Below are 18011 nucleotides of genomic sequence, written 5' to 3'. Positions count from 1 at the left end.
CTGTTACTGTACATGCAATATGCTTTGTGGACGTCACCAGACAGATGTTGCTCTCTGGTTTTGTGATGGAACAAATGTGTGGTTGAATTTATTCTGCCACTGACTTCTTATTGTCTCGGTCTTAGTCCTATATATCACGGTGTCAAGGCATATGAACTAACTAGATTATAGAGCAAACAACACAATTATCACAACACATAGGTTGTAATATGGCTTTTGTTTCTGGCTTGGATTCCACAGTGATTTTTCCCACGCACTGCTACTGCAGACAGGAGAGAGGGATGAGAGAGAGAGAAAGAGAGAGCGACTGTAATGATATAATCCCCAATGACAGAGGTAATAAGACAGTTTTTCAGCTGATCAGATTTATGTCGGAAGAGCTGCAGCCTCTAGCTGGTCTATTGTCAGAAGAATTGTCAGGTTAAACTCGTTTTTTATTTGTATACTTCATTTTGTATTTCCTCCTCTCTTTCAGACTATTTTTTAAGTCCCCCCTTTCTTTGATCTGATATCACTATTCCCGTTTTAGAGACGGCGTACTTCTCTTCCTCCTAATTCCTGTAGCTATCACCTCCTCCAAGAGGAAGAAAACAAGACTACATTTAGACTCACTAATGTGAAGGAGTCACACTAAAGCCAGATTTATTAAGGTGAAGTGGGAAGCTGAGGGTTTGTATTGTGTGATGTGTTTGCAGGAATTTGCAGGAATATTTTCTCATAATGAAGGTGTTTACTATGGGGCTGTGGCAACAACTTGTAGCTCTTGAGACAGACAGACAGACAGACGTATGGTTAAAAGCAAAAGGAAGTAAAGCACTTACGTTCATTTATTTGGTCTGTTAGTCCAGAGAGGCAGAGCAGCAAGAGAGCAAGGCAGAACAAGAGAGGAAGTATGTTACAGTCAAGACAGTCTGGCAGGAAATGACATTACACCGTAGCTAACATCGGTACTTGCCCTCATTTTCCCAACAAATTCCCCATCTCTGGTTGGGATCATTGTTCATTGAGAAGCAATGACCACCAATGGGCTATAAATATGTATTCTACCTATTTCAATAAACAATGATTTTTTTTATCCCTCGTGGTCTGCCTGAGATTAATTCAGATGAGGGTGGTGTATTGATTGAGGTAACTGTCTCAGTGACTCTCATTGACATTAGAGAGGCTTGTTAATTCAACCGTAGACACCTTGACCGTTACAATCGCCAGAATCTGGTCCTCCACCTCTTCCACTTCCTCCTACTGCTGCAACCATTCAACCTGCCTCTCCTCCTCTTCTTTCTCTTCCTCCTCCTGCAACTATTCAACCTGCCTCTCCTCCTCCTCCTCTTCTTTCTCTTCCTCCTCCTGCAACTATTCAACCTGCCTCTCCTCCTCCTCCTCCTCCTCCTGCAACTATTCAACCTGCCTCTCCTCCTCCTCCTCCTCCTCCTGCAACTATTCAACCTGCCTCTCCTCCTCTTCTTTCTCTTCCTCCTCCTGCAACTATTCAACCTGCCTCTCCTCCTTCTCTTCCTCCTCCTGCAACTATTCAACCTGCCTCTCCTTCTCCTCTTCCTCCTCCTGCAACTATTCAACCTGCCTCTCTTCCTTCTCTTCCTCCTCCTGCAACTATTCAACCTGCCTCTCCTCCTCCTCTTCCTTCTCTTCCTCCTGCAACTATTCAACCTGCCTCTCCTCCTCCTCTTCTTTCTCTTCCTCCTCCTGCAACTATTCAACCTGCCTCTCCTCCTCCTCCTCTTCCTTCTCTTCCTCCTCCTCATATATTACTAACACCTTAGTTCTCTGGGAGGAGCTTTACTGCTTTTCATCAGTCAGACTGTGTGTGTGACTGTGTGTGTGTGACTGTGTGTGACTGAGTGTGTCATTGATACTTTACTTAGATGAATAACAGAACAATAGCAGCTGCAGCAACAAACAATTCTTCCTCTAACTCCCTGTGTCTCAAATAGCACTCTATTCACTATATAGTAGTGTACTATATAGTAGTGTACTATATAGTAGTGTAGTAGTGCACTATAAAGGGAATAGGGTGCCATTTGGAACACATACACAGTCCTCTAACTCTGTTATTAAAGCAAAGCTGTAGAAAACTCAGCAACCTTGAAGTATAAGAATCAATTTCCCCGCAGGCCCACAAACTCAGTCTGTCTGCTCCTTGTGTTGTATAAATCAATTCCCTGTTGAACTACCCCGGCCCTCCAATCAGAATCTGATTTGCACCAAGGAAACCAGATCAATACAATGAGTTGAGGTAATCAATTAAAAAGTGATTAGACACACTATGCACATAAACACAGATTGAATGCCCCAAAAACTCAGTGACCCTCCCTGTCTTCATGGTTTAACACAATAGGTTTGATTTGGCTGCTGGGGGGCAAGGAGACCCAAGGAATTGTTCAATAAATGTTAGAACTATTCAGTTTTAATATCATCACACATTGAGCATAGTCAGAACCGTATCACTACTGTCTCTGATCTGGCAGTGTCACGGCTGTCTGAATGATCGGACCAAAATGCAGCGTGTTCATAGTTCCACATATTTTATTTAACATGAAACTGAAATGCAATACACTAATACTTGAAACACAAAAACAACAAACCGTGACGCAGAGAGAAAACACACTACTCAAAATATAATCACCCACAAAAACAGGTGGGACAAACATCAACTTAAATATGACCTCCAATTAGAGGTAACGAGGATCAGCTGCCTCCAATTGGAGATCAACCCAAACAACACCCTGACCTACTCTACCATAGAAAATAACAACTTACTATGGTCAGGACGTGACAGGCAGACTCGCTAAACACAAATTCTTTGTTTCTAAATTATGACTGAGTGCTGGAGTGTGCCCCTGGCCCTCCATAAATAAAAAAAACAAGAAAATTGTGCCATCTGGTTTGCTTAATATAAGGAATGTGAAATTATATATAAGTATATTTTATCAATTACATTTACTTTTGATACTTCAGTATATTAAAAACCAAAGACTTTTACTCAAGTAGTATTTTACTGGATGACTAACTTTTACTTTAGTCCTTTTCAGGGGCAACCAATTTAATAACTTCTTCTTTAATAACTTCTAATGTGAATAGCATGAGGTTGTAAGTAACAAGAAAATGGATACGGCTAATGGCTGTATCCAGGCACTCCACGATGCGTCATGCATAAGAACATCCCTATTTTGGCCATGGACCACAAACTCTCTGGCCTTTGCTTAAATATATATTATGTTATATTACATATAGAATACATTGATGTGTAAATATGGTGAAGATGGTGTACTCACAGTTTGAAGGTATGTGTATGGCTCCTTGGCTGAGCTGGGGGGCGTGGGATAGGAGGAGAGAGAAGAGGGGGAGGAGGAGGATAGGGTGGAGGAGGAGAGGGGGGCGTTGCCCCCTACTGCCAACCTGATGTTGCTGAGTGTGAGGCATTGCTCACTGTCCCATCAAAGTCCCACCTGCTCAACACACACGTGAAACACGCACAGAGGGCAATCTGCACACACTCCAGCTGAGCGAGCTTCTCTCTCTCTCTCTCTCTCTCTCTCTCTCTCTCTCTCTCTCGCTCTGTCTCTCTCTCTCTCGCTCTGTTGTCACGCCCGGTGTTCAGCCAGAGTTTCTCTTCCACCTTTTTCTCCTGGTTTCCTTTTGGCTCTCAGCCTCTCTTTTTTCTCTGTTTTTCGCTCAGGTCCACGCCCTCCTGCAGTCTTCCCTAAAAGAAGGGGGAGAAGAGAGGGAGGTGGGGAGAAGAGAGGGAGGTGGGGAGAAGAGAGGGAGGTGGGGAGAAGAGAGGGAGGTGGGGAGAAGAGAGGGAGGTGGGGAGAAGAGAGGGAGGTGGGGAGAAGAGAGGGAGGTGGGGAGAAGAGAGGGAGGGGCACGGGGGCCTGTGTCAGAATAAGAGAAAAATGACTCTGCACCATGTGGTCAGGGCTAGATAGAGCCAGGAACACACACACACATCCAGTAGCATGTTCATTCCTAGTTTAAAGACAACTCGCAGGAAAACAGCACATTAAGGTAATGACAGAGATTGTTTTTTATTCATGTAGTTCTGTCCTTGAGCTGCTCTTGTCTATTAATGTTCTGTATTATGTCATGTTTCATGTTTTGTTTGGACCCCAGGAAGAGGAGCTGCTGCTTTTGTAACAGTTAATGGGGATCCTAATAAAACACCCCAAAAATACCAGTGTCCATTATGGAAGGACCAACCCGATTAGCAGATGGAGTCAACACCGCAACAAGAGGGTGAACTAACAGACCATATGGAGCATAGACAACAGAGTTAGATAGATGAAGTGATGACGTGATGAGATGACGAAGTGACGAGGTGATGAAGTGATGAGGAAGTGACGAGGTGATGAAGTGACGAGGTGATGAAGTGATGAGGAAGTGACGAGGTGATGAAGTGACGAGGTGATGAAGTGACGAGGTGATGAAGTGACGAGGTGATGAAGTGACGAGGTGATGAAGTGACGAGGTGATGAAGTGACGAGGTGATGAAGTGACGAGGTGATGAAGTGACGAGGTGATGAAGTGACGAGGTGATGAAGTGACGAGGTGTTGAAGTGACGAAGTGTTGAAGTGACGAAGTGTTGAAGTGACGAAGTGACGAAGTGACGAAGTGACGAGGTGACGAAGTGACGAGGTGACGAGGTGACGAAGTGACGAAGTGACGAGGTGACGAAGTGACGAGGTGTTGAAGTGACGAGGTGAGGAAGTGACGAGGAAGTGACGAGGTGATGAAGTGACGAGGTGATGAAGTGACGAGGTGACGAAGTGACGAGGTGACGAAGTGATGAGGTGACGAAGTGACGAGGTGACGAAGTGACGAGGTGATGAAGTGACGAGGTGTTGAAGTGACGAGGTGAGGAAGTGACGAGGTGATGAAGTGACGAGGTGTTGAAGTGATGTGATGAGGTGGTGATGAGGTGAAGTCCCATGTAGATCAGTTGGTAGAGCATGGCGCTTGGCACGCCAGGGTTGTGGGCTCGTTTCCCACGGAAGAACAGTATGAAAAAAGTGTGAAAATGTATGCTCTCTCTACTGTAAGTCGCTTTGTATAAGAGCGTCTGCTAAATTATGCTCTTAAATAAGTGATGAAGTGTCACATCAGATAATAGACAGAACACAAATAGATAAATAAAAGGACATTTTTTATTTGATAAAGTGGTGGAGCAACTCAATTGAATGTAAGAGGCTAGGCTACTTCTGTGGTAATAAGCATGTCGTAAGAGAAGAGGAGAGAGAATGAGATAAAGGAGAGGGGAAAAGTTGTAGGGTGGTAAAGAGAGGCGGAGAGGAAAGGAGAGAGGGATGGAAAGAGGAAGTGAAGGAAAAGAGGAGAGGGGGAGACGAGAGAGAAAGAGAGAGGGCAACCCTGTCTCATGAGGGAGAGGAGAGAGGAGAGGGGGGAGAGGAGAGAGAGAAAGAGAGAGGGAAACCCTGTCTCATGAGGGAGTGGAGAGAGGAGAGGGGGGAGAGGAGAGAGAAAGAGAGAGGGACACCCTGTCTCATGAGGGAGAGGAGAGAGGAGAGGGGGGAGACCAGAGAGAAAGAGGGCAACCCTGTCTCATGAGGTAGAGGAGAGAGGAGAGGGGGGAGACGAGAGAGAAAGAGAGAGGGCAACCCTGTCTCATGAGGGAGAGGAGAGAGGAGAGGGGGAGACCAGAGAGAAAGAGAGAGGGCAACCCTGTCGCATGGGATAGAGGAGAGAGGAGAAGGGGGAGACGAGAGAGAAAGAGAGAGGGCAACCCTGTCGCATGGGGTAGAGGAGAGAGGAGAGGGGAGACCAGAGAGAAAGAGAGAGAGCAACCCTGTCGCATGGGGTAGAGGAGAGAGGAGAGGGGGGAAACGAGAGAGAAAGAGAGAGGGCAACCCTGTCTCATGAGGTAGAGGAGAGAGGAGAGGGGGGAGACCAGAGAGAAAGAGAGAGGGCAACCCTGTCTCATGAGGGAGAGGAGAGGGGGGAGACGAGAGAGAAAGAGGGCAACCCTGTCTCATAAGGAGAGAGGAGAGGGGGGAGACCAGAGAGAAAGAGAGGGCAACCCTGTCTCATGAGGTAGAGGAGAGAGGAGAGGGGGGAGACGAGAGAGAAAGAGAGAGGGCAACCCTGTCTCATGAGGTAGAGGAGAGGGGGGAGACCAGAGAGAAAGAGAGAGGGCAACCCTGTCTCATGAGGTAGAGGAGAGAGGAGAGGGGGGAGACCAGAGAGAAAGAGGGCAACCCTGTCTCATGTGGTAGAGGAGAGAGGAGAGGGGGAGACCAGAAAGAAAGAGAGAGGGCAACCCTGTCTCATGAGGTAGAGGAGAGGGGGAGATGAGAGAGAAAGAGGGCAACCCTGTCTCATGAGGGAGAGGAGAGAGGAGAGGGGGGAGACCAGAGAGAAAGAGAGAGGGCAACCCTGTCTCATGAGGGAGAGGATAGAGGAGAGGTGGGAGACGAGAGGGCAACCCTGTCTCATGAGGAGAGGGGGGAGACCAGAGAGAAAGAGAGGGCAACCCTGTCTCATAAGGAGAGAGGAGAGGGGGGAGACCAGAGAGAAAGGGAGAGGGCAACCCTGTCTCATGAGGGAGAGGAGAGAGGAGAGGGGGGAGACCAGAGAGAAAGAGAGAGGGCAACCCTGTCTCATGAGGGAGAGGATAGAGGAGAGGGGGGAGACGAGAGAGAAAGAGAGAGGGCAACCCTGTCTCATGAGGGAGAGGAGAGAGGAGAGGGGGGAGACGAGAGAGAAAGAGAGAGGGCAACCCTGTCTCATGAGGGAGAGGAGAGGGGGGAGACCAGAGAGAAAGAGAGAGGGCAACCCTGTCTCATGAGGGAGAGGAGAGATGAGAGGGGGAGACCAGAAAGAAAGAGAGAGGGCAACCCTGTCTCATGAGGTAGAGGAGAGGGGGAGATGAGAGAGAAAGAGGGCAACCCTGTCTCATGAGAGAGAGGAGAGGAGGGAGACGAGAGAGAAAGAGAGAGGGCAACCCTGTCTCATGAGGGAGAGGAGAGAGGAGAGGGGGGAGACCAGAGAGAAAGAGAGAGGGCAACCCTGTCTCATGAGGTAGAGGAGAGAGGAGAGGGGGAGACGAGAGAGAGAGAGGGCAACCCTGTCTCATAAGGAGAGAGGAGAGGGGGGAGACCAGAGAGAAAGAGAGAGGGCAACCCTGTCTCATGAGGGAGAGGAGAGAGGAGAGGGGGGAGACCAGAGAGAAAGAGAGAGGGCAACCCTGTCTCATGAGGGAGAGGATAGAGGAGAGGTGGGAGACGAGAGGGCAACCCTGTCTCATGAGGAGAGGGGGGAGACCAGAGAGAAAGAGAGGGCAACCCTGTCTCATAAGGAGAGAGGAGAGGGGGGAGACCAGAGAGAAAGAGAGAGGGCAACCCTGTCTCATGAGGGAGAGGAGAGAGGAGAGGGGGGAGACCAGAGAGAAAGAGAGAGGGCAACCCTGTCTCATGAGGGAGAGGATAGAGGAGAGGGGGGAGACGAGAGAGAAAGAGAGAGGGCAACCCTGTCTCATGAGGGAGAGGAGAGGGGGGAGACCAGAGAGAAAGAGAGAGGGCAACCCTGTCTCATGAGGGAGAGGAGAGAGGAGAGGGGGGAGACCAGAGAGAAAGAGAGAGGGCAACCCTGTCTCATGAGGTAGAGGAGAGAGGAGAGGGTTATATTATAGGGGGATAAAAAGAGGGGGAAGGAATTCTCTTTTTAAAATAAATACCATTCCATTCATTTTTGTATTTATTTTGTATCAATCAAACAAGTTAGAAACCATGTGTTGGATCATTTTGTATGTATTCCATTCCAGTCATTAAAATCAGGGTGTCCTCCCACCTCCCTTCACTGATGCTGAACCTATTCAACAATATCTGGCAACCAAAGAAATACATTACCATTCAAGGATTCCAAGCACAAAGACAATGTATTTAAATCAACTGAGAAAGAATGGATTCAACAATATCTGGCAAGGGGAATAGAGAGAGAGAAAATGATTCAGGACTTCCAACTCCGAACACTGAGAGAATACATCTAAATCAACGGAGAAAGGCTGTGAGATGAGATTGAACAGAGAACAACAATTAGAAGAAGTGAAGCACACCCAATAAGCCAGAGCAAAATAACAACATTAGATTCAAGTCGCTTCGCCTGACAGCTCTACCGCACAACGGCCATGGAAAGACAGAGGGGGGTAGAGGAGAGGAGGGGGGTGTGATGGAAGATGACAGCTGTGACGGTAATTCCTCCCTCCACATAATCACACACCAGCTCTCCCAATCAATGTGTCACCTCTCTCTGCTGTCATCACACACACACCTCCCAGACTGTGTGATATTGGTACTGGCTGTTTAGAACGTCTTTCACAGGGGTGCCCGGGGGCCCAATTACCAGATAGACCAGGGCAACTGGGCTGGCCAATAGCAGATGTGTGTGTGTGTGTGTGTGTGTGTGTGTGTGTGTGTGTGTGTGTGTGTGTGTGTGTGTGTATAGGGGTCTGGGGAGGCTTTTTAACAAATTCCATTAGCACAGGATGAATGGAGCAGAGCAGCTGGAACTGCCGTGGGTATTAGTACAGACACAGATTCAGACACACAGCTACACAGACACACAGATTCAGACACATAGCTACACAGACACACAGATTCAGACACATAGCTACACAGACACACAGATTCAGACACATAGCTACACAGACACACAGATTCAGACACATAGCTACACAGACACACACACAGACAGACACACAGCTACACAGACACACACACACAGCTACACAGACACACAGCTACACAGACACACACACACAGCTACACAGACACACAGATTCAGACACATAGCTACACAGACACACAGATTCAGACACATAGCTACACAGACACACAGATTCAGACACATAGCTACACAGACACACAGATTCAGACACATAGCTACACAGACACACACACAGACACATAGCTACACAGACACACACACAGACAGACACACACACAGACAGACACACAGCTACACAGACACACACACACAGCTACACAGACACACAGATTCAGACACATAGCTACACAGACACACAGACACACACACAGACACACAGCTACACAGACACACAGATTCAGACACATAGCTACACAGACACACACACAGACAGACACACAGCTACACAGACACACACACACAGCTACACAGACACACAGATTCAGACACATAGCTACACAGACAGACAGACAGACAGACAGACAGACAGACAGACAGACAGACAGACAGACAGACAGATAATGTGATAAGGTGTCTGAGAGGAGGCTTGGTGGAGCCCAACCAGATTAATGCCACCGACAAACTGCACACAACTGCGCCAGGAAACTTAATTACAAATGTAACCCTAATACACACAAACACACTGACCCACCTCTGTCAGTCCCAGTCTCCTCTCTGCAGCTGGCGCTGATCCAATCTCGGCCCTGTTACCTGCCTCCTTGGCTCAGGGCAGAGGTCAGCAGAAACACCAGACACAACAGCCGGGGGACCTATGGCCTTATGTACAACCTAAACATATCAGGGCCGTCTACAGCCATGTCTCAGGGATAATAACAGGTTATCTGATCTGGTGGTGGCATCCAAATTCATTCAATCAGCCAACTGAAAAAGTCTATCAGAAGTGGAAGATGAAGTGATATATATATATATATATAAAGAGAGAGGGGGTGAGGGAGAGACTGGGGCGGTGAGGGAGAGACTGGGGCGGTGAGGGAGAGACTGGGGCGGTGAGGGAGAGACTGGGGCGGTGAGGGAGAGACTGGGGCGGTGAGGGAGAGACTGGGGCGGTGAGGGAGAGACTGGGGCGGTGAGGGAGAGACTGGGGGGGTGAGGGAGAGACTGGGGGGGTGAGGGAGAGACTGGGGGGTGAGGGAGAGGCTGGGAGAGAGAGAGAGAGAGAGAGTGAGGGAGCGAGAGGGAGGGGGGAGAGAGCGAGGGAGAGAGACAGGGGGAGAGAGAGAGGGAGTGAGTGAGAGGGAGTGAGAGAAAGAGAGAGAGGGGGAGAGAGAGCTAGTGAGGGAGACAGGGGGAGAGAGAGAGAAAGAGGGAGAGGGGGGGTGTCTTTATTATTTTGGAACTTGTGTGAGTGTAATATTTACTGTTCACTTTTTATTGTTTATTTCACTTTTATTTATCCATTTCACTTGCTTTGGCAATGTAAACATATGTTTCCCATGCCAATAAAGCCCCTTGAATTGAATTGAGAGAGAGGGCGAGAAAGAAAGAAAGAGAGAAAGAGAGAAAGAAAGAAAGAAAGAAAGAGAGAGAGAGAGAGGGGCAGGTGTAACCAGAAGAGGAAGATGTAGGTAGTGTGTATTGGAGTGGAGCAACAACAGCCTTCTAGAGTCAAACTGGTTACAAGCTGCAGACCGCTCTGAATCAAACAACAAGGCAACACCCAAAAAAATCAACATAAATCCATTTAGTGTGACTTGCTACCTTGATAAATAATTGATGTGGCGCATTGAAACATTTTGCTAGAGGGGAGGGGACAACACAAAACTAAATGCCAAAGCAAGAGAAAATGTATAGGCTTCTACATGTTGTCTGTATATAGACTTTTCTATTGTATTATTGACTGTATGCTTGTTTATTCCATTTGTGTCACACTGCTTTGCTTTATCTTGGCTAGGTCGCAGTTGTAAATGAGAACTTGTTCTCAACTAGCCTACCTGGTTAAATTAAGGTGAAATAAAAATACAAATAAATCTACATTTTAGTTATTTAGCAGATGCTCTCATCCAGAGTGACATTCAACTAAGGTAGGTAAAATCAACCACATATCACAGTCATTGCAAGTAAAGCCTTCTTCAATAGTTCGTCTATCTGAAAAATCTATAGCTGTTTATATTGCTTGTAACGTTTATTAAGGCTGTCTCTGGTTGCATCCAGCTCCTGTCTGTCTGAATGTCTGTTCACTCTCTCATCTATTAGATATGAAAGTGCTCTGCTAGCACACAAAAACAAAATGCCAAAGCAAGATAGAATGTATAGGCTATTTGATGCCATATTGCTTTTTAAGTTTAATTGCAGCTCTGGCTCCAGTGGCATCTCTCTCCTGTCTGTTCACTCTGTCATCCATTAGATCTGAAATGGTTGGGCCTGTTGGCCTGTCAATGGGCTCTCTGGGTATTGAAGTGGTATTGATGGCAGAGAGGCATGTTCAACAGCCACTCTTATCAAAGACGGGAGGGAGGGAGGGAGGGAGGGAGGGAGGGAAGACGGGGCGGGTGGTTTTAGGGCAGGAAACAACACAGGATGGGGCCATTTGAGTCCATCACATTCTGTGTATTACAACAATAACACAGATTCTACGATACAAAAGCTCAGCATCTTCAAATGACTGGAAAGGTTTAATAGATGAGATTTTTAAAAATGAGCTCCACAATATTAAAGTTCTGCCCTGGCTTATTTGTTACCGGCAGAAAAGCTGTTGCTACGGTAATACTGTACCAGATATCATTAATAAACTCATTCTTAAGAGCATTCCCCAGACATGTATCAGTTGAAAATAATTGTAATTATTTCAACAAAGAACTTAAATGCCATATTGTAAAAAATAGACTGTTATTGTATTCCACCTGTGTGAAGATGTGTAGTGGGAGATGAAAAAAATGAATACATACAAAGAGAGAAAATCAAAGAGCGAAAGAGACCGAGAGGACAGTGTGAAGAAGAGATTTAGAATGAGAGAGAAAGACAGAGATGGACAGTAAACATGTTTCACTCAACAGAAGATGAGAGGAGTGAGGGATGGATGGAGGGACAGCGGGATTAGGGGGTCAACTGACTGGAAAAAAGTAGGAGAGGAAGAGTATGGACATGGGACATCTTGTGGATGGGGTGGAGGAGAGGAGAGGAGAGGAGAGGAGAGGAGAGGAGAGGGGAGGGGAGGAGAGGGGAGGAGAGGAGAGGAGAGGAGAGGAGAGGAGAGGAGAGGAGAGGAGAGGAGAGGAGAGGAGAGGTATGGATAGGGGACCACAGAGAGTCGAGGAACAGTAATTCAGGCACCCCCTGTAGAGTTAATTATTTATTACCATCTCCTTCCTGTCATGTCAATTTGACCAAAATGTATAATTCATATACAGCGGTGTGCGGTTCACCATATATTTGGTTTGTTCCACAGGACCCAGACCAATCGCCTACACCTTTCTGTTTCTCTCTCTCCTTTTCTCTCACTCTGTCAGTGTACAATTTGTTACGAATTCACCCACATTCATAATGAATTTCCCTCCCCTCTCTGGTTCTCTACCCCAGTCTCTTTCTCCCCCCTCTGTCTCTCTACACCAGTCTCTTTCTCCCCCCCTCTGTCTCTCTACACCAGTCTCTTTCTCCCCCCTTCTCTGTCTCTCTACCCCAGTCTCTTTCTCCCCCCTCTGTCTCTCTACACCAGTCTCTTTCTCCCCCCCTCTGTCTCTCTACACCAGTCTCTTTCTCCCCCCTTCTCTGTCTCTCTACACCAGTCTCTTTCTCCCCCCTTCTCTGTCTCTCTACACCAGTCTCTTTCTCCCCCCCTCTGTCTCTCTACCCCAGTCTCTTTCTCCCCCCCTCTCTGTCTCTCTACCCCAGTCTCTTTCTCCCCCCCTCTCTGTCTCTCTACACCAGTCTCTTTCTCCCCCCTCTGTCTCTCTACACCAGTCTCTTTCTCCCCCCTCTCTGTCTCTGTGAGACTATAAGTCTGTGAGACTATAGACTATAAGCCAATACCTAGAGAGATTAAAGGACGTGTCCAACGCTAATAGTGGGTTAATAGGATCCCCGGTAGTGGAGGGATTTGATGCCCCGTATTATCAGCAATTCAAATTTGCTTTCCTCAGTGGAATGCGTCCCGAGATAAGTCGTGCCATCAAACAGAACCTCGTAGGGTGGGGGCTAGCAGATCTGAGGGAAGTAAGAGAGGCCAGAGAGGGGGTCGAGACAAATACAGAGAGAAGAAGGTCAGGCGCCCAAAGGCATGTTCAATCACATAAACCATTGAGGAAGTTTAAAACAAATGATTGGGGGAGTACAATGGAATAATAAGTATTATTATATTTGGCTATTGAACAAGGTCATTGAGTTAGTTTCTGAATCGGTGTAGTATGATGAAATGCTGACCAAGTGGTTGTATTTTATGGAAAAAGGAGCGCTTAGCTCTCTTTGGGAAAAAATTCCTAGGGACAGGATATCTTAAAGGGGTATACACACATGGCATTTTGGAAGTTTTGTTTTCTGAGTTTTAATTAAACAGGTGAAATTCTTTTGATAGGGAATGTTCTGGAACCTGGGATACAAAATGTTGATAAAGTTCTTAGCCTTCATTTGTTTAATGTAGTAAGAAACACGGTTCTGAAAGGGTGGTATGACTTTTGACCCCTCTGGTGACTTTTCCTTTTGTGGTCTGATCAGCCGCAATGAAAAGCCATTTGGATGGTGAATTTAAGGTCATTGGGGATATTGATTTTAAGGAAATTGGTAGAACTGATAATTATGATGGAGTTAAAGTTCTTAGACACAATTGAAAATTTGAACCAATGAGAAGACAGAATGATGATTTTTCTTTGTGGAGTAATTCAGATTAGTCATTTTGATCTGATTATGTTATTTGAAAATATTTTGACCAGTAGTAGGGGTATATTTTTCTAGATAAGTATTTTCCCTTAGGAAGTCAGCTGTTGTTGAATTCAGTGGAAGAGATTTAACACAACAAGGCTGTGGAATTGATATAATAGTTTTACTATATTCTGTTGTGAATAAGTTTAATAATGGTAGACTTATGTCAACAGGACGGGGATATATGACATCTGTAGGTGATCCAGGATCATTGAGGGTATCGAGATAAATTTAAGTAGATATGCAATATCTAGACAGGTTGATTTTTCTATAATTCAGGAGTGCAACCAAGGAGACAATGAGACATTTAGTCAATATTTGGAAACAACCCATATTTGATACTGACTGTTATGAGAAAGAGCGACAGACAGATGGCAGGAAGGGCAGACGGAGAAGTCCTCCCCTGCACTGCTGAGACCTCGATGGGTTGGAAGTAGCAGGAGGAGAGCATAAGCAAGGAAGAGAAGATAAAAGGGACACAGAAGGATTAGATAACAGTTAGTGAGTGGAGACCAGCATAGTTAAATTATAAACACGTGAGGACAGAAATAATACTGGGACAGACAGAAAATACATAATAAGAATAGAAGATAGGAAGAGAATTTAGTTTGGTTCGCTTAGCTTTAGGATATTAATTCATGGAGAGACTATCGGCCCCATAGGCATGTATTTTAGTTTTGATTTTAAGTTAGGTTTGGTAATTTTGTTGGAAGTAGTTGTTAAATCTTAAAGACGATAAGACACTTGACAGAGAATTGTTACATGATAGCCAAGGATGAAGGCCCCAGGGAGAATTGGACATGTGGAAAATGAGAGGGGGCAATCCTACAAGAGAAGGTCTGACATAAGGATAATTTACTAATCTTACCAAAGACATTGTTTAGATATGCAGCAATATTGATACATGGGCTAAGCAATGCATAAAAAGGGGGGAGTAGTAAGGTAGAGCAGGTGATAGAACAGGTTAGGATAATTACTTAAACAAAAACATTTTGTAGAAGATCCATTCCAACATTTGGAATTGGACTTATTGAACTATTCCGAAATGAGGGAAGAAGGGGTGTTTAACAAGAATAGATAAGTATAGCAAATGGGTAGAAGCGTTACCAACTTACTTGGTGGACATGATTATGGTAGCTAGAATATTAGGTCAAGATATTATCCCTAGAGTTGGTTTACTAGGAGCCATCTCTTTAAATTATGGATTACATTTTAGCTAATCAGGTTGAACAAATATAATGCCAGAGTTAGAGATACCAGAACAGGTAGACATAGAAGTTGAAGAAATACTAACAGAACACATGAGAAGACTGTTTGTTAACCAAACCCGTATGTCCAAGATTTTGTGTCCAACAGGTGAATTACAGGAGAAGGTGATTCACTCAGTACAACCAGGAGACTGGGTGTGGATCCAGTCCCTGAGGAGGAAAGACGGGAAGCAGCCCCGTTGGGAAGGCCCATACCAGGTTCTGTTAAACCACTGCCTTTGCCATTAGAAAAGCTGAGAGAGTCACTTGGGTCCACGTTACCCACTGCAAGGTGGTATGTACACATATGAGCACTGCTGATCAAACACAGAGTTAGGAGAAGAACCGAGTACCAACAGGGTCCGGGGGTTACCTCCTTAACGAAGATTCCCTATCCCGACCATTCATCACTGTGTGTGCTCCTAGAGGTGTGAGTATGGGGTGGTACCTAGCAGATCGACTAAGGGCAGGAGAGGGTTGGCGGTTTTTGGGAAGAGTAGAGACTCTGAGCTGCATCATAGTTTTGGTAACCTTTCTGATACATTCAGATCCACCACCTTCCGGTACTAATCATACGATACCGTTGTCATTGAGAATAAGTAAAAGATAAACTATATAATACACTGATGAGTGACATACAGAATAAGGAACCAAAGAAGGTCAAGATGTAGAATTTAAGGTAAACATTAAACAATTTCAGTCTCCCAGTCTCTTTCTCCCCCCTCTCTGTCTCTCTACCCCAGTCTCTTTCTCCCCCCCTCTCTGTCTCTCTACACCAGTCTCTTTCTCCCCCCTCTGTCTCTCTACACCAGTCTCTTTCTCCCCCCTCTCTGTCTCTCTACACCAGTCTCTTTCTCCCCCCTTCTCTGTCTCTCTACACCAGTCTCTTTCTCCCCTCTCTGTCTCTCTACCCCAGTCTCTTTCTCCCCCCTTCTCTGTCTCTCTACCCCAGTCTCTTTCTCCCCCCTTCTCTGTCTCTCTACACCAGTCTCTTTCTCCCCCCTTCTCTGTCTCTCTACACCAGTCTCTTTCTCCCCCCTTCTCTGTCTCTCTACACCAGTCTCTTTCTCCCCTCTCTGTCTCTCTACACCAGTCTCTTTCTCCCCCTCTCTGTCTCTCTACCCCAGTCTCTTTCTCCCCCCTTCTCTGTCTCTCTACACCAGTCTCTTTCTCCCCCCTTCTCTGTCTCTTTACCCCAGTCTCTTTCTCCCCCCCCCCTCTGTCTCTCTACCCCAGTCTCTTTCTCCCCCCTCTCTGTCTCTCTACACCAGTCTCTTTCTCCCCCCTTCTCTGTCTCTTTACCCCAGTCTCTTTCTCCCCCCTCTCTGTCTCTCTACCCCAATCTCTTTCTCCCCCCCTCTCTGTCTCTCTACACCAGTCTCTTTCTCCCCCCTTCTCTGTCTCTTTACCCCAGTCTCTTTCTCCCCCCTCTCTGTCTCTCTACCCCAATCTCTTTCTCCCCCCTCTCTGTCTCTCTACACCAGTCTCTTTCTCCCCCCTTCTCTGTCTCTCTACACCAGTCTCTTTCTCCCCCCTCTCTGTCTCTCTACCCCAGTCTCTTTCTCCCCCCTTCTCTGTCTCTCTTACCGAGTCACTCTCACTTTGTCAGAGCTGGAGGAAAACTACTTGTCTTGGGAAATGAATACCTATAACTCTATATCTCCTTGACTTAGATTTGTGTGTATTAGGTATTTGTTGTGAAAGTGTTAGATATTACTTGTTAGATATTGCTGCACTGTCAGAACTAGAAGCACAAGCATTTCGCTACACTCGCAATAACATCTGCTAAACACGTGTATATGACCAATAAAATGTGATTTGATTTGCTACCTGTTTCTATGTCTTGCTGTGGCTTGTGGAATAAGTTATGGTTACTGCTACTCAGTTGGTCATGTTGTACCATGACAAAAGTTTAGTTTTTCCTGTGTTTTCTATCATATTGTACAACAGCTGATGAAACTAACACAGTAGAAGTGTGACAAAAATGTGATCAATGTTATTTCCTGATAGTTACAATCTACACAGGAGCTTCTAATTAGTAGGTTTGCATGGATGGGAGTTTCAGTTTTACATGGTGACATCACCTTGCGGTAAATTGGTTAATAGACCAATAACAACGAGAGTTCCAAACCTCTCTGCCAATAACAGCTAGTTTTCTGTCATAGACACACTATCAGAGGGAACGTTCAGTGGAGAGATGGGTCCATGGATGAGTGGTGGAGCTGTGTGATGTGCAGGGCGGAAGTTTATGAGAGAGCTCCTCACTCTGCCACTGCTTGCTAGTGATGTGCAGTTTGCGAACGATTTGTTCTTTTTGAACGACTGTTTTTACTGACTCGAGAGTCATGATTCATTTTTTCAGAGTGACTCGTTTGTTTTAGCTGGGTTTTTTTGACGTGCTGGCTGCAATGAATTCTAGTGTAGGATTATGACGCGCTCCTCCAACTCACCGGCTCCGGAGACGTGCAGGCAGCACTGTCAAGGGGTGAGTGTAGCTGGTGCATGGAAGTCATGCGCAGGAGAGCAGAGATGAGTGGACAAGCACTTTACTTAGGCAATCATCTGAACAGAACGCAACCGCGTCACAAAACAAATGCCCAAAGAACAAGTAAGGCAGCACAAAGGACAAAACCCAAGTACAAAGTACCGGCTGCCACAAAGCACGGGTAATAAAACAAAACCCGGCACTAACCAGCCGGAAGCGTGCCAACCTCGACAATAAACAATTTCACACACAGACATGGGGGAAACAGAGGGTTAAATACACGACAAGTAATGAGGGAAATGTAAACCAGGTGTGTGGGAAAACAAGACAAAATGAAAGGTGGATCGGCGATGGCTAGAAAACCGGTGACGTCGACCACCGAACGCCGCCCGAACAAGGAGAGGAACCGACTTCGGCGGAAGTCGTGACAAGCACAGAGGGAAAAAAAAACATGTTTAGAACTGATAATTGATTGCATGTTGCAAGAATGAATGCAATGAATTGATTATTGAATATTATTGACGGACACAGATTTGAAGAACCAATACCTAGGCTATAAAGTCTGCCTCTGCTCAACACTCAAACTCGAGAATGAATCGTGGTGCTACAGTTCGCGAAGGAAATTCTCGAATCTGCCTCGCGGCAGTCAAGTCATTCCGCCAAGTCAGTC

The 18011-nt window shown here is 46.1% G+C and overlaps 1 long non-coding RNA gene and 1 pseudogene across 1 annotated transcript in view; both read right to left on the bottom strand.

The window, feature by feature from the left end:
- The window catches only part of LOC115166468 (neural cell adhesion molecule L1-like), a 57836-nt pseudogene extending 54309 nt beyond the window's left edge, over positions 1–3527 (bottom strand).
- A 120-nt stretch (positions 3528–3647) lies between these two features.
- LOC115165480 (uncharacterized) overlaps positions 3648–18011 on the bottom strand; it is a 57965-nt gene continuing 43601 nt past the window's right edge. Inside the window, exon 2 of the long non-coding RNA XR_003870179.1 lies at positions 3648–3721. This is a non-coding gene — a long non-coding RNA (uncharacterized LOC115165480). The remainder of the gene's footprint in view (positions 3722–18011) is intronic.

This window comes from Salmo trutta, chromosome 28, assembly GCF_901001165.1.
Source record: "Salmo trutta chromosome 28, fSalTru1.1, whole genome shotgun sequence".
In the NCBI taxonomy this organism is placed as follows: Eukaryota; Metazoa; Chordata; class Actinopteri; order Salmoniformes; family Salmonidae; genus Salmo; species Salmo trutta.
This window is presented reverse-complemented; position numbering and strand designations above follow the sequence as displayed.